Here is an 18,703-nt window from a genome sequence, read left to right on the forward strand (position 1 = left end):
TCTACAGGTTTTCTTTGAACACTGTGAGGTGTTTAATCAAATTAGAAGGAGATCTGCTGGTCCCATTATGTATTGTACAGTATGCACCTTCAAAAGGGAAGAATTATGGTAGAGCTATAAGGTGCATAGCTTAAAGAATTTGGAACAGTTACTTTGAGGACTTCCAACTCCTAAAAGTTTGTAGACACTATTCTGGATGCAAGAAGTCCGAGCTCCTTCCTCCAGCATTATTCTACACACTACTGGGAAAGTCTAAAGAGAGGTTGCCAAACAATGCTTTGATAGGTAAGAGTCTACGTAAGGCAGTTTCCTATGTTTTAAAACACAGTTAGCATTTGACTTCTCAGAAATCTGGATCAAAGGAATCTTTCCTGCAAGGACAGTGCTTTCATTCCCAACTTGAGAACAGTAAGGTGGAAGAGGAGGCAAGGAGAAACTGGTTTTGTAAATACTTGCAGAGCCATGATTTGAATCTCTTAGCCACTACAGCACATGGCGGGAGGCACAGAAATGCTTCCTCTTGATGGGGATGCCCAAAGACAGGATCTGGAGGACCAGACAACCTGAAGTTCCCACAGGACATAAGCATACAAAGTGCAGGAATCTCCTATTTTTTGTCCTCACCTTTGATACCTCGAGTGCCACACATCACTCTTTTACACAGTCACAAAGGGGAATTAAAGGGAGGGTGAATTGCCACTTTGAAAGTCTCAAGGAAAAGTAATTCTCCTTTAAAATAAGGTGCAAAACCACCCCCAACTATTTAATATTTTTTAAAAATACATTTCAAACTCAGAAGTAGTGGTAGGATTGTTAGCTCTCCCACATGAATTGAGTTGTTCATTTGGGGGCTATATTATAGCTCAGCTCAGAGAAAATGTCTTTTTGGAAGTTGTACTACCAGTCTCTGCAGAGTTTTGTTTGTTGCCTCTGCAGCTTAGCAGCATTCCTTCTCAAAGGATATTATGCTTTAATTATTGATTTACTACATAGTTGATCTCACGTTTGGCATTTATGAATCTTCAAACGAGGGAAAGCAGAAGATAAATATTAAGATCGGTCTATCACAGAAATACAGTGAAATCCACAAATTCAATATCGACAGTTTCACTTAGCCATGCTTTGAAAACGATTCTCCCTTCCCCCCACCTGGAAATGTTTGTGGGCCTCTCTTCGTACTCTAGTGTAAATCTATAGTATGCTTCAAGCTTAAGTATAGTCAAAATATTCACTATGATCTGTGGTTTCAGATATCCACGGGGGATCTGGAACAAGGGCCATACTGTATGTCTAAGACAGAAAAAGCTCCAGCACTTGGCTAGCCAACTTTATGACACAGGAAGAGTTTTGTCTTGTGTAACACTGGAAATGGCTCTCAGATACCATCATGATTTCCAGCTGGGCCACCTTATGTACGACAGCCTGCAACTCAATTTTAGGATGTCAGGTGTCATGGTAAACAACCAGAACAGGACCATAGCTCAAAGCTTGGCTGTTCTTTTAATGTCGCAAACCTTTAGTGTTGCTGTAACACACACCCTTTTTCCACAAGACAAAGTCGGATACAACCTCTACAACAGGCATGAGCAAACTTCACTGCATTAATTCTGCAGTGAAGATGCACCCTTGGTTGCATCTCTTGCGTGTGCTGTGTATTTTCTTCAATATTAGGGATTGAGAAAGCAAATGGACGATAGATCTTGTAGAGCAGACATGGGCAAACTTCATCCCTCCAGGTGTTATGGACTTCAACTCCTACCGGCTGTTAGGAATTGTAAGAGTTAAAGTCCAAAACACCTGGAGGGATGAAGTTTGCCCATGTCTGCTCTATTTATTTATTTACAGTATTTATATTCCGCCCTTCTCACCCCGAAGGGGACTCAGGGCGGATCACATTACACACATATAAGGCAAATATTCAATGCCTTAACATAGAACAAAGACAGGACAAACACGGGGCTCTGAGCTGGCCTCGAACTCATGACCTCTTGGTCAGAGTGATTTGTTGCAGCTGGCTGCAGCTGGTTGCTCAACAGCCTGTGCCACAGCCCGTCCATTTGCTTTCTCAATCCCTAATATTGGAGGAAATACACAGTACACGCAAGAGATGCAACCAAGGGTGCATCTTCACTGCAGAATTAATGCAATTTGACATCACTTTAGCAACCATAGCTCAATGCTATGTAATCATGGAAGTTATAGGTTGGGGAGGCAGCAAAAGCCCTGTATGATTCGATGCATCCCAAGATTACAAGAACCGCACTGGACGAGAGCAGACGTTGTTCGTGGCACCAGCTCCTGTTATGTCATGTGCTGCTGCTCTACCCGTAGGCCTCGAAGGTAGCCTGGGATATTTCTCACAATGGAAGGAAGAGGGTGTAGGAGGGAGGATCAAGCCGCTGACCTCTTTATTGTTCTTGGGCCAGAAGAAAAGCTTCCTCCCGGCTTCTGAACGGCCAGACTGAAAATATTTTCCAGCCAAGTCAAGCCGCTTTCTGATTCCTCCCCTCGCTGCCGCCTCCCGTCCCCGTTTGGCCGAGCCACAGGGAGTCACAGGGTTGAAGTCCATTCACAAATACCTGCCTGGAATCACGTACTCTCCCTCCACCTCTCGCCCACCCCCAATCCCCCCCACACCACATTCACTCGCTCAGGAAAACAGCAAAGGCCTAAGCAAACTAAAAACAATCTTTTCTCTCTTCCTCCTAAAAAATCTGTAAAAGGAAGAAAAGAGGAAGAGGGGGGGGGGGGGACCATGAAAATACCAGATTGGTCCTTCCAGAGGGCAAGAAATGTGCACAGAGATGGAGACAAGCGTCTACAAAAGGCGGTGGACTAAAAAAAGAAAGAAAAAAGAAAGTAAAATCCATATTTGGCTCTAAGGAATAATGGAGGTTTTCCAAAAATAAAGGGCACCATTGTATAACCATGTTTTTAAACCAAGTGTCACAAGAGTTGCCCAATGCAGCCGACTGGAAAAACCCAAAGTGCAGTGTCGCCTTTTAATTGCTAAACCAAGCATTAAAAAATAACATAGGAAAACGATAATGTGATTGAGAGGAAGGGTGCTCTTCACACACTGATGGGCTTATTTTTGTGCTCGTTTGCTCTTTTGAGCTTAAGAGGCCCTTTGGCGCTTGTTCGACTTTTCTCTTCCTCTCTGTAGAGCATGGTCAACGATCTATTTAGTCTAGACTCTGCAAGGGTCAATTCTGACCTTCCCCTCCTACTCCATCGCCAGACTTATAGGAGACGGCTATTGCAACATAAGAATAAGACCGGCCACAGAGAGCAAATATAGCACAGAAACAAGGAGTGACATCCCAAATCCAACATCTGCACTTACTGGGAAGCCCAATGAAAGTGATTATTCCCTTTTCCAATCTATACAACAGATTTAATTCTGATCTTTTGCGTGCCCTTGCAAGGATTATGGAGACATGGAAGTAGTTCTCTCAAGCCTTTCATATCTTATGTTCCAACATTTAATCCAACCAAAGAATCTAGGTTCCACCATGTCATAAGAAAATAGCCCATTTATTTTCTGAGAAAGACATATATGTACAGTTGTAAAGATTAGGGAGACATGGAAATAGTTCTCTCAAGCCTTTCATATCTTATGTCACACCACTCACTCCAACCAAAGAACCTAGGTTCAACCATGTCATAAGAAAATGGCCCTTTTTTTTTTTAGAGAAAGACACATATTTGTTTGCTGGCATCTCGTTATAATGGTTACTCAATTCAGTAAGTTTTAAGATTTAAAAAAACCCTGGAGAACAGGGCTTTAGAGGAAGAACAATAGACAATCTTTGGCAGGAAAGAACATCAATTATCATCACTGGTGGGCAGGAAGAAATAGGAGGAATTGAGCATCTAAATTTATCATGATTATGCCATAGGATGGATAACCCATGGTATGTATACTTAGTACTACTCTAAGGCATATCTGTATTGGTCCATAGGAGTATAACAACATATAAAGGAATCATATAGCTGCTGTGAGAGTCATTGAGTTAGTCTCAACCTCAAAGGAGCTACAGGATTTAGAAAGTGGTCTATCACACTTTCAGGAGAACATGGGGAGCAAGGGGCAGCACAGTCTTACATTGTTGTTACATGCTTTCAAAGTTAGCTTTGACTTATAGAAGCCCTGTGAATGAGTGAGCTTTGAGAAAGCCTTGCTCAGATCCTTTTTCTTTTATAAACATGGTTGCTTCTTCTCCTACTATCTTCTACTGTACCAAGCTTTATCATCTTTTCCAATGAGTCATGTTGTCTGATGATAAGTCCAAAGTGCGCTAGTCTCAATTTGAGAATTTTGGCTTATAGGGAGATCCCAGGAGCAATTTCTTCTGGATGCCATGATGTCCACAGAGGCCTCCTCCAAGACCATATTTCTCCTATCAACTTCCCTGTTCAGTTTTCACAACCACAAATACTAATTGGAAGTACTATGGCATAGATGATCCTGACTTGGACATCCAATGACGTTTGAGGATCTTATCTGATTCCTGCATAGCTGCCCTTGTAATCTTCTTCTGATTTCTTGATTATAGTTTTTATTTTGACTAATGGCTGAGCCAAGGTTTAGAAAACTTTTACAATCCTGACATCTTCACAAGCTACTTTAAAAGGTAAAGGTTTCCCCTGACGTTAAGTCCAGTCGTGACCGACTCTGGGAGTTGGTGCTCATCTCAATTTCTAAGCTGAAGAGCCAGTGTTGTCCAAAGACATCTCCAGGTCATGTGGCCGGCATGACTGCATAGAGCGTTGTTACCTTCCAGCATGAGCAGTACCTATTGATCTACTCACATTTGCATGTTTTCGAACTGCTAGGTTGGCAGGAGCTGGGGCTAACATTCCGCTCCCAGGATTTGAACCTGGGACCTTTTGGTCCGCAAGTTCAGCAGCTCAGCGCTTTAACACACTGTGCCACCAGAGGCCACCAGAGGCCCCTACAAGCTACTTTACAATTATGTAAATCTTTTGTTTTCCACATTCTGCTGTAACCATGCTTTTGTACTGTCATCCTCAATTTTCTTCAATAGTCATCCTGATTCTTTTCTGTCTTCCACAAGTAATATGGTTTCATCAGTATATTTTAAATTGTTATTCTTTGCTCCTGCAATTTTCACACCTAGCTTCATCTGATCTAAATCCTGCATATCAATGAAACAGATAATATGAGTCTTTGTCTGATTTTCTTCTTAGTAAATCTTATGACTATCCTGAATCCAACTCAGGCCACTTCTGCCTCTCACTTGTAAAATACATGTTACTGGTTGCAAACCATGTGATGTGCTCTGAACTTATAACTCTACAATTTATAAATGATATAGTGACAATAATGGCACATAGAATATGCAAGTGCCATATGCAAGACATAACGCACATATAGAAGCAGAATGAAAGTTCATGTGGCATGCCTGGGGAAACCAAAATTAAATACTATAATTAGACTTCACACTGTGTAGTCTTGGGCAAATTTCCTTTGGCCTGCATTCCTTAAAATGGGAATCATGGAAATGCTCCCCAAATGCATTGCGTATGTGTGTGTCTGGTAATGAAACACATGCTTTGCATGGAAATGATCCCAAGTTTCTCTATATAGAGCTGGGATAGTTTCAATCCCTTAAAATCTACAAGCATAGAACAATCAATGATTCATCTTAAGTCTATGGTACCTTCTTACATTCGTAGCATATTATTGATAGATATAGATATATATGTGACTAGCTGTGCCCGGCCACGCGTTGCTGTGGCTTAGTCTGGTGGTGTTGGTCAGTCTACATTAGGTTGTATTTATGCTGTGACCTCCACCCTTCTTTATACTCACATTAGTAGTAGTATTTGAAGTCTGTTACCTTCTTCAATTTTTGTGTTGATTGATAATTGCTTGAGATCCCTGTTGTCTTTGGTTTGTTGTTAATTGTAATGTCTGATTCTGTTGAGTGCGGTTTATATTTTTATTGTGGTACAATAGTCTTTTTTTTGTTTTGCCTGTGTAGGTGTTTATTATTATTGTTGTTGTAGCGGTCATGAAGGTTGGATAAGTTAGATGCTACTGTATTGTTTTTTGGAGGCCCAGTGTAGCACTGACTGGCCTCTCAGCCTCAGTGCCTGGCTGTTTCTTGCCTGTGATGGTGTTGATTCTTGTTGTTGTTGTCATTGTTATTATTGTAATTGTTTTTTTGGAGGCCAAGTGTGAATATAGGGATTGGGGAGGTGGATGAGTTGTGTTGTCAAATTTTGTATTTGTTATAGTCACAATGCGTTGTTGTGAGTTTTGTGGGTCCGGATTGTGGTTTTGTGGTGTGGTTGTGTTGTTACAACTGAGAGGCAAGGCTTTTGTGTTGTGTTGCCAAATTTTGTATTTCTGGGGCGTTTAGTTGTGTGCCAAGTTTTGTATTTCTGGGGCGTTTAGTTGTGTTGTTATAGTCACGATGCATTGTTGTGAGTTTTGTGGGACCGGATTGTGGTTTTGTGGTGTGGTTGTGCTGTTACAATCGGGAGGGAATGCTTTTGTGTTGTGTTGCCAAGTCTCATATTTCTGGGGCGTTTAGTTGTGTTGTTATAGTCATGATGCGTTGTTGTGAGTTTTGTGGGTCCGGTGTGGTTTTGTGGTGTGGTTATGTTGTTACAACCGGGAGGCAAGGCTTTTGCATTGTGTTGTTAAGTTTTATATTTCTGGGGCGTTTAGTTGTGTGCCAAGTTTCGTATTTCTGGGGCGTTTAGGTGTGTTGTTATCGCATGATGCGTTGTTGTGAGTTTTGTGGGTCTGGATTGTGGTTTTGTGGTGTGGTTGTGTTGTTGTAACCTGGAGGCAAGCCTTTTGCATTGTGTTGCCAAATTTCGTATTTCTGGGATGTTTAGTTTTGTTGTTATAGTCACTGCGCAAACAAATTTATCATGTTATATATATAGATTGAGTCATTGGATCTACTATAACTGATATAGGTTGTGCATCCTTGACACAGAATTCTGAAATCTAAAATATTCCAAAACTGTCATCATGTGGGGTTGATATAATAACACTTTTGTTTTCTGTTGGTTCAGTGTATATAAACATTGCATATAAAACTACCTTCTGGCCATGTCTAAAATATATATGAAACATACCGGTACATGAATTTTGTATTCGATGTGGGTCCCATCTCCAAGGCATCTCAATATGTATTATGTATGCATGTGTTAGGTATTCCAAAATCTAAACACTTTTGGCATATTGGATAAGGAAACTCAACCTGTATTGCCAATTAGATTTAGACCCCCCCTTTATTATCACCTGGGGTACAAAATGACAGAGAATAATTGAACCACTGAGCAATAAAGCCCGACTATAGTAACTTGCAGCAGTGGAACAGAACAAACATTTTTCTGTCATGGCTTGAATGCAAGCCAGGGTACAACAGGCAATTATATGGGATTTAACGGACCCAAGTTAGCATCCAAATAAATTCCCAAAGCAATGTCTTATTCTATTGCAAAGAGCAAAAAGTTAATCACCCCCCTTTGCTATGAATCAGGCCCAAATTAAACATGACACTCGTTGTATAAGAAAAACACATGGGTGTATCATTTCATGTGGTTGGCAATTTACTTAAGCTAACCTGCCAGCCATTGCATAAACAGCATTAGAAACTTAGAATGGAGTTCTGCCCCACAAGTCTAATGCGCCAACAGGGAACATTTTCCCAAAAACAGAGTTTGGAAAAGTTACATTTTGGGCAGTAATTTGGAGCCACATACACTGCAGAAGTAATGCAAGCTTGACATCACTTTAACAGCCATGGCCCAATGCTATGAAACCATGGAAGTTGTAGTTTTACAAGGTCTTTAGCCTTCTCTGCCAAAGATTGCTGGTACAGTAGAGTCTCACTTATCCAAGACTCGCTTATCCAAGGTTCTGGATTATCCAATGCATTTTTGTAGTCAATGTTTTCAATATATCATGATATTTTGGTGCTAAATTCGTAAATACAGTAATTACAACATAACATTACTGCGTATTGAACTACTTTTTCTGTCAAATGTGTTGTATAGCATGATGTTTTGGTGCTTAACTTGGTGCAATGGTTCCTTGGAAAAGTGGTTTTAAGTAACTATATGTTTTAGCTGACTAATGAATTTTATGTATTTTATGTGTTGTATTTTATGAATAGTTGTTAATGGTTTGAAATGTGTTGCTGTTTTTATTGATCTGTTTGGCATTGAATTTTGCCGGTTGTTGTAAGCCGCCCTGAGTCCCCTCGGGTGAGAAGGGCGGGGTAGAAATGTTGCAAATAAATAAATAAATAAATAAATTTGTAAAATCATAACCTAATTTGATGTTTAATAGGCTTTTCCTTATTCCCTCCTTATTATCCAAGGTATTTGTTTATCCGAGGTTCTGCTGGCCCGTTTAGCTTGGATAAGTGAGACTCTACTGTAGCTCATGAAACTACAAATCCCAGGGTTCCATAGCATTGTTTCATATCAGTAAAAATGAGGTCAAACCACCTCAATTGTATCATGCAGATGTCCATTAATATGCATGTGGAATGGCGTATTCTAGGGACTGAGATCCAAAAAAAAGGGAACGTTTCTAAACTCTGCTTTGCTAAATTCTCCCTCTAAACCAGACGTGCAAAATGCCACGTGCGAACGTTTTCTTGCACGCCTGGGCATCCTATTTATTGAAGCCGAGGCCTTAGTTTCGCATTAGAGGCAGAAAGAGAGGCCCCAGACTTTTTGACCACATTCTACAATAGCTCTCAAGTGCTTACCTGCCTACTGCAGACAGGAAACTAGCATTTTAAGAACTTCTGGTCTCGTATATTGTATTGGTTGCTATTTTCATAACATCAGAGGAAACGCTTAAGAAAGGTAGGGGGAAGGGAAGGGGGCCCGGAGAGTGACTCCGTGAGTCAAAAACCCATTTCGGTCCCAGCAGGAAACATTAACCCATTATACTACCCAAAAGAGGATATCACATTAGCACTGATTTAGCAAGCCGTCTAATGTTTAAAACGGCCAGGAGGCTGTTGTTGTAAGGCTGCCCATTGCCAACACGTGAGAACAACTTGATTGTAGCTTAAAAACTACAAACAAGAGGGACTTTTTAAAACTGATTTTTTCAAAATAAAATAAAATAAAATTTGTAGCAATGTACAATTCCTGAAATAATCGGCAACTGTTATTGATTAACAATATCAAATCTGCCTGGGGAAAAAAGACTGGGCTATAATGCGAGAGTAACATAACTAATCAATAAACCTTGATTAGCATTTTGCTCCAGTAATATATTCTGTTGTGTACTGAAGATAGCCTTATGATGTAGTACATGTGATTTCATCTTCAGGTACAAAGATATCAAGGTTTGCTTTTATTTTTAATTTAATCTGTGAACTCAGACAAGTAGGATCATTGAAACAACTACAGGTCTTCAAGAGCTAATGTTTTAGTGGTAATCCTACTCTTTCTAAATGTTCATATTTGGCAAGATGATACCCAGATCTTCAGTTTCTATAGCTCTGCTGCATCATAGCTTGAAGAAGAGAGTGTGACATGCAAGCCATGAGGAGTCAGGACACCAAACCTTTGACTCAATTCCTCTGTTTTGTATGGTCCGACTCCTTGATACATTGAAAGGTATATTACTCGTAATCATAAATTTATTGTGGTAAAATGGCAGCATGAGGCACTTCATCACTATTGCTAGAATGTACAGGGTTAGATTGATTGGAAATAAAATATATGTATTTAAATAAAATTTCTGAAAAAGGAAACTCTGCTAAACTCCTATGAAAGTAAATATGCTGTCATATTGAGATCAGTGCAAGTTTGTTTTCTGAACCTCTTGAGAGGACATGGAGCAATGGATTCAATGGCAGGAAATGAGATGCCAACTAAACATTAGGAAGAATTTAGAGTAATAGAATCCTAGAGTTGGAAGAGTCCTCATGGGCCATCTAGTCCAACCCTCTGCCAAGAAGCAGGAAAATCGCACTCAAAGCACCCCCGACAACTTCAACTTCAACTTCAACTTCTTCTTCTTCTTCTTCTTCTTCTTCTCCTCCTCCTCCTCCTCCTCCTCCTCCTCCTCCTCCTCCTCCTCCTCCTCCTCCTCCTCCTCCTCCTCCTCCTCCTCCTCCTCCTTCTTCTTGTTATCTATACCACCACTATTTACATTCACAAAGGAGACAGTAAGAGCTGTCTGAAATATGCTTGGAGTTTGTGGAGTTTCCTTCTTTGGGGGGTTTTAAGCAGAGGCTGGATGGAATTCTGCCATTATTGCTTAGATGATGTGTTCCTGCATGGCAGAATGGGGGCAAGATGGGACGGCTCTTTGGATCTCTTGCAACTTGATGAGTCTATGAAAATCTAACCTTTATAATGTTGACACTCATCATCCAGGCATCTCTCTAGAACAGTGGTTCTCAACTTGTGGGTGAAGCCCTTGATGGCACAGGGGTCAAACCCTTGCACCGGCAGGACTGATGACTTGAAGGTTGGGTTGCTGATCTGAAGGTTGTCGGGAGAGCATGGATGAGCTCCCTCTGTCAGCTCCAGCTCCATGTGGGGACATGAGAGAAGCCTCCCACAAGAATGGTAAAACATCAAAACATCTGGGTGTCCCGTGGGCAGTATCCTCACAGATGGCCAATTCTCTCACACCAGAAGCGACTTGCAGTTTCTCAAGTTGTTCCTGACACACACACACACACACACACACACACAAACCTTTGGGTCCCCAGATGTTTTGGCCTTCAACTCCCAGAAATCCTAACAGCTGGTAAACTGGCTGGGATTTCTGGGAGTTGTAGGCCAAAACACTTGGGGACCCACAGGTTGAGAATCATTGGCTTAGAAAGCCTCAAAAGGACACTCAGGCTTCTTTTCTACAGACTGGGTGATGGGAATGCAAGTAAAGCAAAAACTTCCATCATTTCTGCTTTAGTCTTCTCCATCATGCTAAGTAGAAGTACACATACCCTGTTTCCCTGAAAATAAGATATTCCCCTGAAAATAAGACCTAGTAGAGATTTTGCTAAATTGCTCAATATAAGGCCTCCCCTGAAAGTAAGACCTAGCAAAGTTTTTGTCTGGAAGCATGCCTGCCAAACCGAACACCAGAGCATGCAGGATTGGTAAATGTATGTGCCATAGATTGTTGACCATGGAAATAATGGTAGTAACAAGAAATTCTTGATAAGATTCACAGTTTGTCTGGTTATGCTGGTTTACAGTATATAATAGGTATTCATTTTTTTGTTCAACAGTAAATGTGAATTCTTCTTCATGGAAAAATAAGACATCCCTTGAAAAGAAGACCTAGTACATCTTTGGGAGCAAAAATTAATATAAGATACTGTCTTGTTTTCTGGGAAACACGGTATGTTTTCTGGTTTGATGAATAACAAGAGCAATATAGTTAGCATTAGAGGAAGCCAAATCATATGTGTTTTGTGCATGTGTATGTCTGTATTGTTCATCTCGGGAAAAAAAACTGTAAAAGCCTCCAATGGCAGAAATATGGGGAATGGAGTTCCAGAACTTAGGGGCGGATATTGAGATCTTGTGTGTTTTCCAGCCATATCTATGAAGGTATGGGACTCAAAAAGGAACCTCTCCTGAAAAGTTCAGGGCAATGGCAGCCTCATACAGGGAGATACAATCTGTCACATATCCTGGACTTAAACCTTATAGGTTATAACTAGCATTGGAACTGTTTTCTGTAAATTGTAACCAGAATGGCATACAGGGGAGCTGTTGGAGCAACAGAGAAGTATGGGCCCTATATTCTGCCTCACTTAACACTCTGGATGCAGCTCTGTTTTACAACTTGCATTTCCAAACATTCTTCAAAAGCAGCTCCATGGAGAGGGCAGTGCAGTAATCAAAACAGGATGCAACTCAGGTATTATGTGCCAAAGCAGGCATCTCCAGGCCAAGAGATGGGAGAGAGAGAGAGAAGTTAGGAAAGAGCTAAACATCCTCATGCCAGGACCAACTAAACTCCACACCTAAATGCATTGCAGCTCCAACTTTTCCATTCCCTTTCTGAAAGAGATGGCATAATTCTGGGACACGTCTGCAAGGCTACTTTCGTAGAGGCAGGGATCTTGCTTAGGTAGCCTGAGGTCAGCCGTGAATGCTTCAATGGGAAAAAGGAGCGCGCCCTGACCCTTGTTCAGGATGTGTATAGAAATGCTACGCTCTCACACACTATATTTTACTATTTGGAAAAAGTGACACTGGCTGCTTCCTCTCCATGGAGCTCTGTTTAGCTAAGGCGCTCCATGCCAACTACGGTTGGGTCTCCGTCGGTCAAAAATGCTACACTGCCCTCTGCTGCTCTATGAAATTTCCTTCCCGGAGGGAAAAGTGGCAGATGTCTAGAATTTTTTTACGGAAACTTTTGTTCAAACGCAGAGCAGAAACAGGATGAAAACCACTTTCAACCAATAGAATGGTCTTCACATAATTTTGGGGAAGAGTTATGGCCTTCAGGAATGTAGAAAAGAACCAAACACTTATCTCTGGTTTCAGTATACAGGAGACTCTCAGTTAACTGGAACTCAAGCAGCTGGAACTCTCCAGCAACCAGGAAAAAAATCAGTGCATTTTTTATGCTCATAATAATGCTGCTCAATAAAGAAAGGATTCACTAAGTCATTTTTATAATACAGTAAAACTGTGTTGCAGTAAGTTAAGTTTGTCTTTATTTGTCTAGTTTGTCTTTACTTGCCTTAACTTGCTTTCAATTACTTTCTTGTATTGAGGTGGTGCAATGGGTTACGCCTTTGTGCTGGCTGGACTGCTGACCTAAATTTTGGGTTGCTGACCTGCAGGTTGCCAGTTCGAATACACAAGATGGGATGAGCTTCCATCTGTTAGCTCTAGCTTGTGGGGACATGAGAGAAGCCTCCCAGCAGGATAGTAACACATCCATGTGTCCCCTGGGCAACATCTCTGTAGACAGCCAATTCTCTCACACCAGAAGTGACTTACAGTATGTTCTCAAGTCGCTTCTGACATGATAAAAATCCTGTACTTAAATATTAATGCCAAGTCAATACAGAGTTTATGATATGTTATAAATTCATAGGCCTATTTTTAATAATAACTCTCAAGCAACCAGAAACTACATTTATCTGGTATTTACCAATCCCCATGGGTGCCAGCTAACTAAGGTCCCTTCTACACTGATATATAATCCAGATTATCAAAGCAGATAATCCACATTATCTGCTTTGAACTGGATTATATGAGTCTACACTGCCATATAATCCAGTTTGAAGCAGATAATCTGGATTTAATGTGGCAGTGTAGAAGGGGCCTGAGAGTCTACTGTATATCTTTTTAAAAAGTGACCTAAGCAAGGTCTTGTTAGTAAGTGTTGAACTTCAACCTCAAAGATCCTGACATTTGGAAGCACTGGCCCTCTGCACGTGTGTGTATATACCTTCACGTACCTGTTGATTCATGGTGAAGCTATGAAAGTCAGAAGGGTTTCTTAACCAAGGAGTGTTCAAGATGTTTCCCACTGTCTGTCCAAGCAAAACTAGATCGCTGTCTTGCTGTTATATGGCAGTTTTTATTTTATTATTTTATTTAATTACTACATTATTGTTTTAAATAATGTTTTATTCTGTTAAATTTTTTTCTCGTTGATGATGATGATTTTGTTCTGAATGTATTTTATCCTGTTTTATTGCAGTTATCTGGGCTTGGCCCCATGTTAGCCGCCCTAAGTCCCTGTGGGTAGATGGAGCTGGGGTATAAAAATAAAGAAGTTATTATTATTATTATTATTATTATTATTATTATTATTATTATTATTATTTTATTGTATGACACAGCAAACAAGATAGACATGCTGGGTTTCGTATCACAAAATCACAAGTCGAACACTTCCCAAGCGTTTAGGACTGTGTTGTTGTTGTTGTTGTTATTATTATTATTATTATTATTATTATTATTATTATTATTATTATTATATGTTTAATATACTCAAACAAATTAAAAAATGAGATGTTGAAATGCTGCAGTTTCCAAGCTTGTGATATAAAACACATTTTGTATACATGCTGGTTCTCAATGTGCAGATTTTAATGCAGCCCTGAACTTTCTAAAATTAATGTTAAGTACTTATTTTTTATTACAAATTATGTATTTTCAGATTGTTTATTGTTTTATTGTTGTGGAGTCTTCTTCTCTGGAGATTTTTAAACAGAAGCTGGATTGCTGTCTGCTGTCTGTACTTTGGTTGTGTGTTCTTGCATGGCTGAATGGGGTTGGACTGGATGGCCTTTGGGGTCTCTTCCAACTCTATGATTCTATGTGTAATAAGCCTCCTTGGGTCCCATATAGGAGAAAAGCACAATACAAATACATAAGTATTTCCCGTACCAACCTCAAAAACAGTTCAATACCTATATCGCAACACATGGTTACAGAATAAAGTATGACATAAATTGTATTGTTTTTAGCACTGTTAGCCACTGAGGCTAGATCTACACGGCCCTATATCCCAGGATCTGATCCCAGATTATCTGCTTTGAACTGGATTATATGAGGCTGGATCTACATTGCTCTGTATCCCAGGATCTGATCTCAGATTATCGGTTTATTCCAGATTATCTGGCAGACTCATATAATCCAGCTCAAAGCAGATAATCTGGGATCAGATCCTGGGATATAGGGCAATGCAGATCCAGCATGAGTCTCCTTTAGATGAAAGTAGAACAACAACAACAACAACAACAACAACAAACCTGTACTAGAGCCAAAGAATATTCCTCCTCTATTGATTTCACAGCTCCAGAGTTTTTCAAAGTAATCGGAAAGGGACAGCAAAAGAGCAAGTTACTTCTCATTAAGGATGCATCCACATTGCAGAAATAATGCAGTTTGATAGCACTTTAATGGTCATGGCTCAGTGCTATGGGATTATGGGATTTATAGTTTGGTGAGGCACCAGTACTCTTTGGCAGAGAAAGTTCAAGATCTTGCAAAACCACAAGACCCATCATTCCATAGCATGAAAGTTAAAAGTGGTGTCAAACTGCATTAATTCTACAGTGTAGGTGCACTCTTAGTTACAACCCTAATGTAGTGCAGTTCCACTTTTTAAACTAGTAATCTCCAATCTCTGGTCTACTTGACTTTTAACAGGCAACAAGTTATACTCTCTTGCCCCCATCAAAAAGATTATCATCTTTGCTGATAATCGAAAGCAAAATTGTGGGGTTTTCTTATGAGGTTGGTTTTATAGAACTGAATTAGTTCTTGCAAACAGTGGTAGGTTGTATAGTTAGCATGTATCTGCTGCCCCCTGCTGACTTCCAAACAGAAATAAAGGCATCTGAGTTTTGTTTTTGTGTACCTTCAAGTTGTTTCCAACTTAGGACAACCCTAAAGTGGACCTACCATATGTATATCTATCAATAAAGAGATCAGGCTGTTCTTGAGAAACCCACTCTTTGGAGACCTCAGCATTTCTCTCCTGTTTTGATCACAAACTGATCGCTTAGTGATCACTTCTCAAAACTTCCCAGGTTTTGCCTATAGCAAGGCAACTACTCAGTAAGCACCAGACAGACAGAGTGGCTAATATAAACTCACGTCACAAAATGTATGGACAGAGGCTGGGAACCTAGATCCGAAAGTTTCTATGATAGTTTAGTTGTTGAAATCAAGGAAGTTATTGCCTAATCTATCATTTACTGGCTATGTGCTCCTGTACAACCTTCCTGAACAGATATCACATGCTATAAAATACCCCAAACTAGAAAAGACCATAAAAAGGGTGTCTATAAAAGTGTCAACGCCATTGGAAAAAAGCACTGGATACTCAGTGACCTTATTTCCTTTCCAAGATGGGAAAGGACACACATGTCACTACTTAATTGAATTTACTCATATATGAGGGTTGAATGAAAAGTAATGCCTCCACCTTCGTTACTTCGGTTTGGATGGGAATATTTTAATAAATACAACGCAGAAATAATCCTTAGAATGTGCTCTTTAACTACCACTATTCACTTTTCCACATAATCACCAGACAATTGGACACATTTCTACCAATGATGAACAAGCTTTCTGAAACTGTCATGGAAGAAGTCAACACTCGGTTTCTGCAACCAGCATCTCACAGTACCCATTGCGCACAGATCTTCCGACAGCCAAGCAAAGCAATAATGTGACCCACAGGTTCTTTTTTTTTTCGTGTCAGGAGCAACCGGAGTTGCTTCTGGAGAGAATTGGCCGTCTGCAAGGATGTTGCCCAGGGGACGCCTGGATGTTTTGATATTTTACCATCCTTGTGGGAGGCTTCTCTCATGTCCCCGCATGGAGCTGGAGCTGATAGAGGGAGCTCATCCGCGCTTGTGAAATGCCGATTATGCTTGAAATCTCTCTCTGAGTGATACGACGATCGTCCTGAACCAATCTGTCAACCTTTTGCTTGTGCAACTCAGTGGTTACTGTCACAGGACGTCCAACTCTTTGTTTGTCATGCAAGTCAGATGTTCCCACCTCAACATCTTTAAACTTACTTGCCCAACGACGCACAGTACTCACATCAACACAACCACCATAAACAGCTTGCATTCTCTGATGAATCTCCTTTGGGGTGACACCTTCTGCTGTCAAGAATTCAATAACTGCATGTTGCTTAAGTCACATTGACGGGTTCCATGTTTCGTACTTTAACAACACAACAATTCAATGCTAAGGCTTCCCACCAAATAGAACTGTAGAGGAGAGTCTACTGAACAAGCCAGTACCTGCTGCATACCAGTACTGCCATCTGTTGAGGAGTTACGAAGGTGGAGGCATTACTTTTCATTCAACACTCGTAAATGAGAGCACACAGGGCTTGTCACTAATAGAAGCCTCCATCCTTTGTGAAGTGCAACAAGATGGTTCCCTTAACACTGGTGGCCAGCAGATGGCAAACTATTGGTTTGGAAATAGCCATTCTGCTACGATTAAATTGCAACATAAAATGGATTTTGAATATAACAGGATTGGTTAAGGGATGTCCCTTTTAGATATTGCTGGACTGCACCTCCCAGCCTTTCTGATTATTGGCTCTGCTGCCTAGGATTCATTGGAGTTACAATCCAAAGGCATCTGGAGGAACACTTTCCCCCCTACTCTTGGAATATAGACATCATGAATTCAGTTTCAATCTTTCGCTTCCCAGGAAACTTGTGGAACTCTCATTCTGTCTGGAAGGACAGCAATCGCTGAACATAATTCACAGTACAATCATTCAACTATCATGTGTGTGTTGGAGTTTCCTTTGGAGGGTTTCACACGCACTACCTGGCCATAAGTGCTTTGATTGTGTATTCCTGAATGGCAAAATAGGGTTGGAATGGATGGCCCCTGGAGTCTCTTCCAACTCTATAATTCTTGGATTAAGAGTCTTTGGCAACATAAGCGAGTGAAAGTCCAACCATACACTTAATTGTGACATTTTTGATCACTGTGGATTCTGGTATTCTCTTCCTCCAGTTGCAATAATCAAATCCCAACAGGCTCACTCTTATGCTGTGATTGACCCCCTTCGCTGGAGATTTCATGGTTATGGAGAGTGGAATGAGATGGGAATGGGGGATTGGAGGTGCAATGTTCCCATCATTTGGAAGACCCTGGCAGATCCCAGTGGATGATGCAATTGCTTTGTACCTGGCTATATCACCATAGCCAGATGCTTCTCCACACTGAATAGTCATGGGGAGGGAGGCTGTTAAAGCTAAACAGTGAGTCCTGGGGTGGTGAAAGGATGCTGTAGTGTAGTTCCGGCTGCAAAACCTTTATGTTGCGCTTGGTAATACTGATTTTGGCCACTGAATGACAGATCCAAGATTTCGAAGAGTAGACACTACTCTCCTGGCCACCAAGCTGTGATATGTTTAGCCTCATCTAGTCCATTTCTTACAGAACATATTAGTTTAACATAGAGAAAGATTTCTTGGAGGGAAAGGGAAAAATAAGAGTTGAGTGCCACCAGCATATTGGTGACATCCAACTCTAAAACTACAGATAACTTTTACCAGCCATTTCATACAGATGTTAAATAGGATGGTGACCAAGAGACCCCCCACAAAAACCAGGTCAATGACCATGAGTTCAAACTGGAATCCCAGAATCACTTTCTGAGGCCCCTTCCACACAATTGTCTAAAATCCGCATTGAACTGGATTATATGGCAGTGTGGACTCGGATAACCCAGTTCAAAGCAGATATTGTGGATTATCTGCCTTGATATGCTGGTTATATAGCTATATGGAAGGGTCCTAAGTCTGTCCTTCCAAGAAAGACTGGGGCCACCCCAGAACATTACACCCAAGACCATCCCAAAGAAATGACTCAGAAGGATACCATGGTCAAAGGTACTGAAAGCCACCGATAGCTTCAGCAGGATCAAAAAGGACACAATTCCGCTGCTCAGTTTTCTGCACAGGTCACCCACAAAGGAGGCCAAAGACATCCCTGTCTCATTGCCAGCTGAAGTCAGTTTGAAATTGATCTAGATTAGTTTCATCCAGGAACTCCTGGAGCTAGGAGGCCACTAAATGTTCTAGCACCTTGCTGGGAATATCGAAGACTGGTTGGTGTTTATTCAGTGTTTTTTCCCCAAAGGCGTTGTTTTTTAGTAGATGCCTCTTAACAGTTTCTTTCATCAGGATGCCTTGCTGCAGTG

General features: G+C 40.8%; 1 protein-coding gene across 6 annotated transcripts in view; it reads right to left on the reverse strand.

The window, feature by feature from the left end:
• Nucleotides 1–18,703, reverse strand: part of ctif (cap binding complex dependent translation initiation factor) — a 177,515-nt gene that overhangs the window by 90,196 nt on the left and 68,616 nt on the right. The gene's annotated exons all lie outside the window — the stretch shown is intronic.

This window comes from Anolis carolinensis, chromosome 2, assembly GCF_035594765.1.
Source record: "Anolis carolinensis isolate JA03-04 chromosome 2, rAnoCar3.1.pri, whole genome shotgun sequence".
Classification (NCBI taxonomy): Eukaryota; Metazoa; Chordata; class Lepidosauria; order Squamata; family Dactyloidae; genus Anolis; species Anolis carolinensis.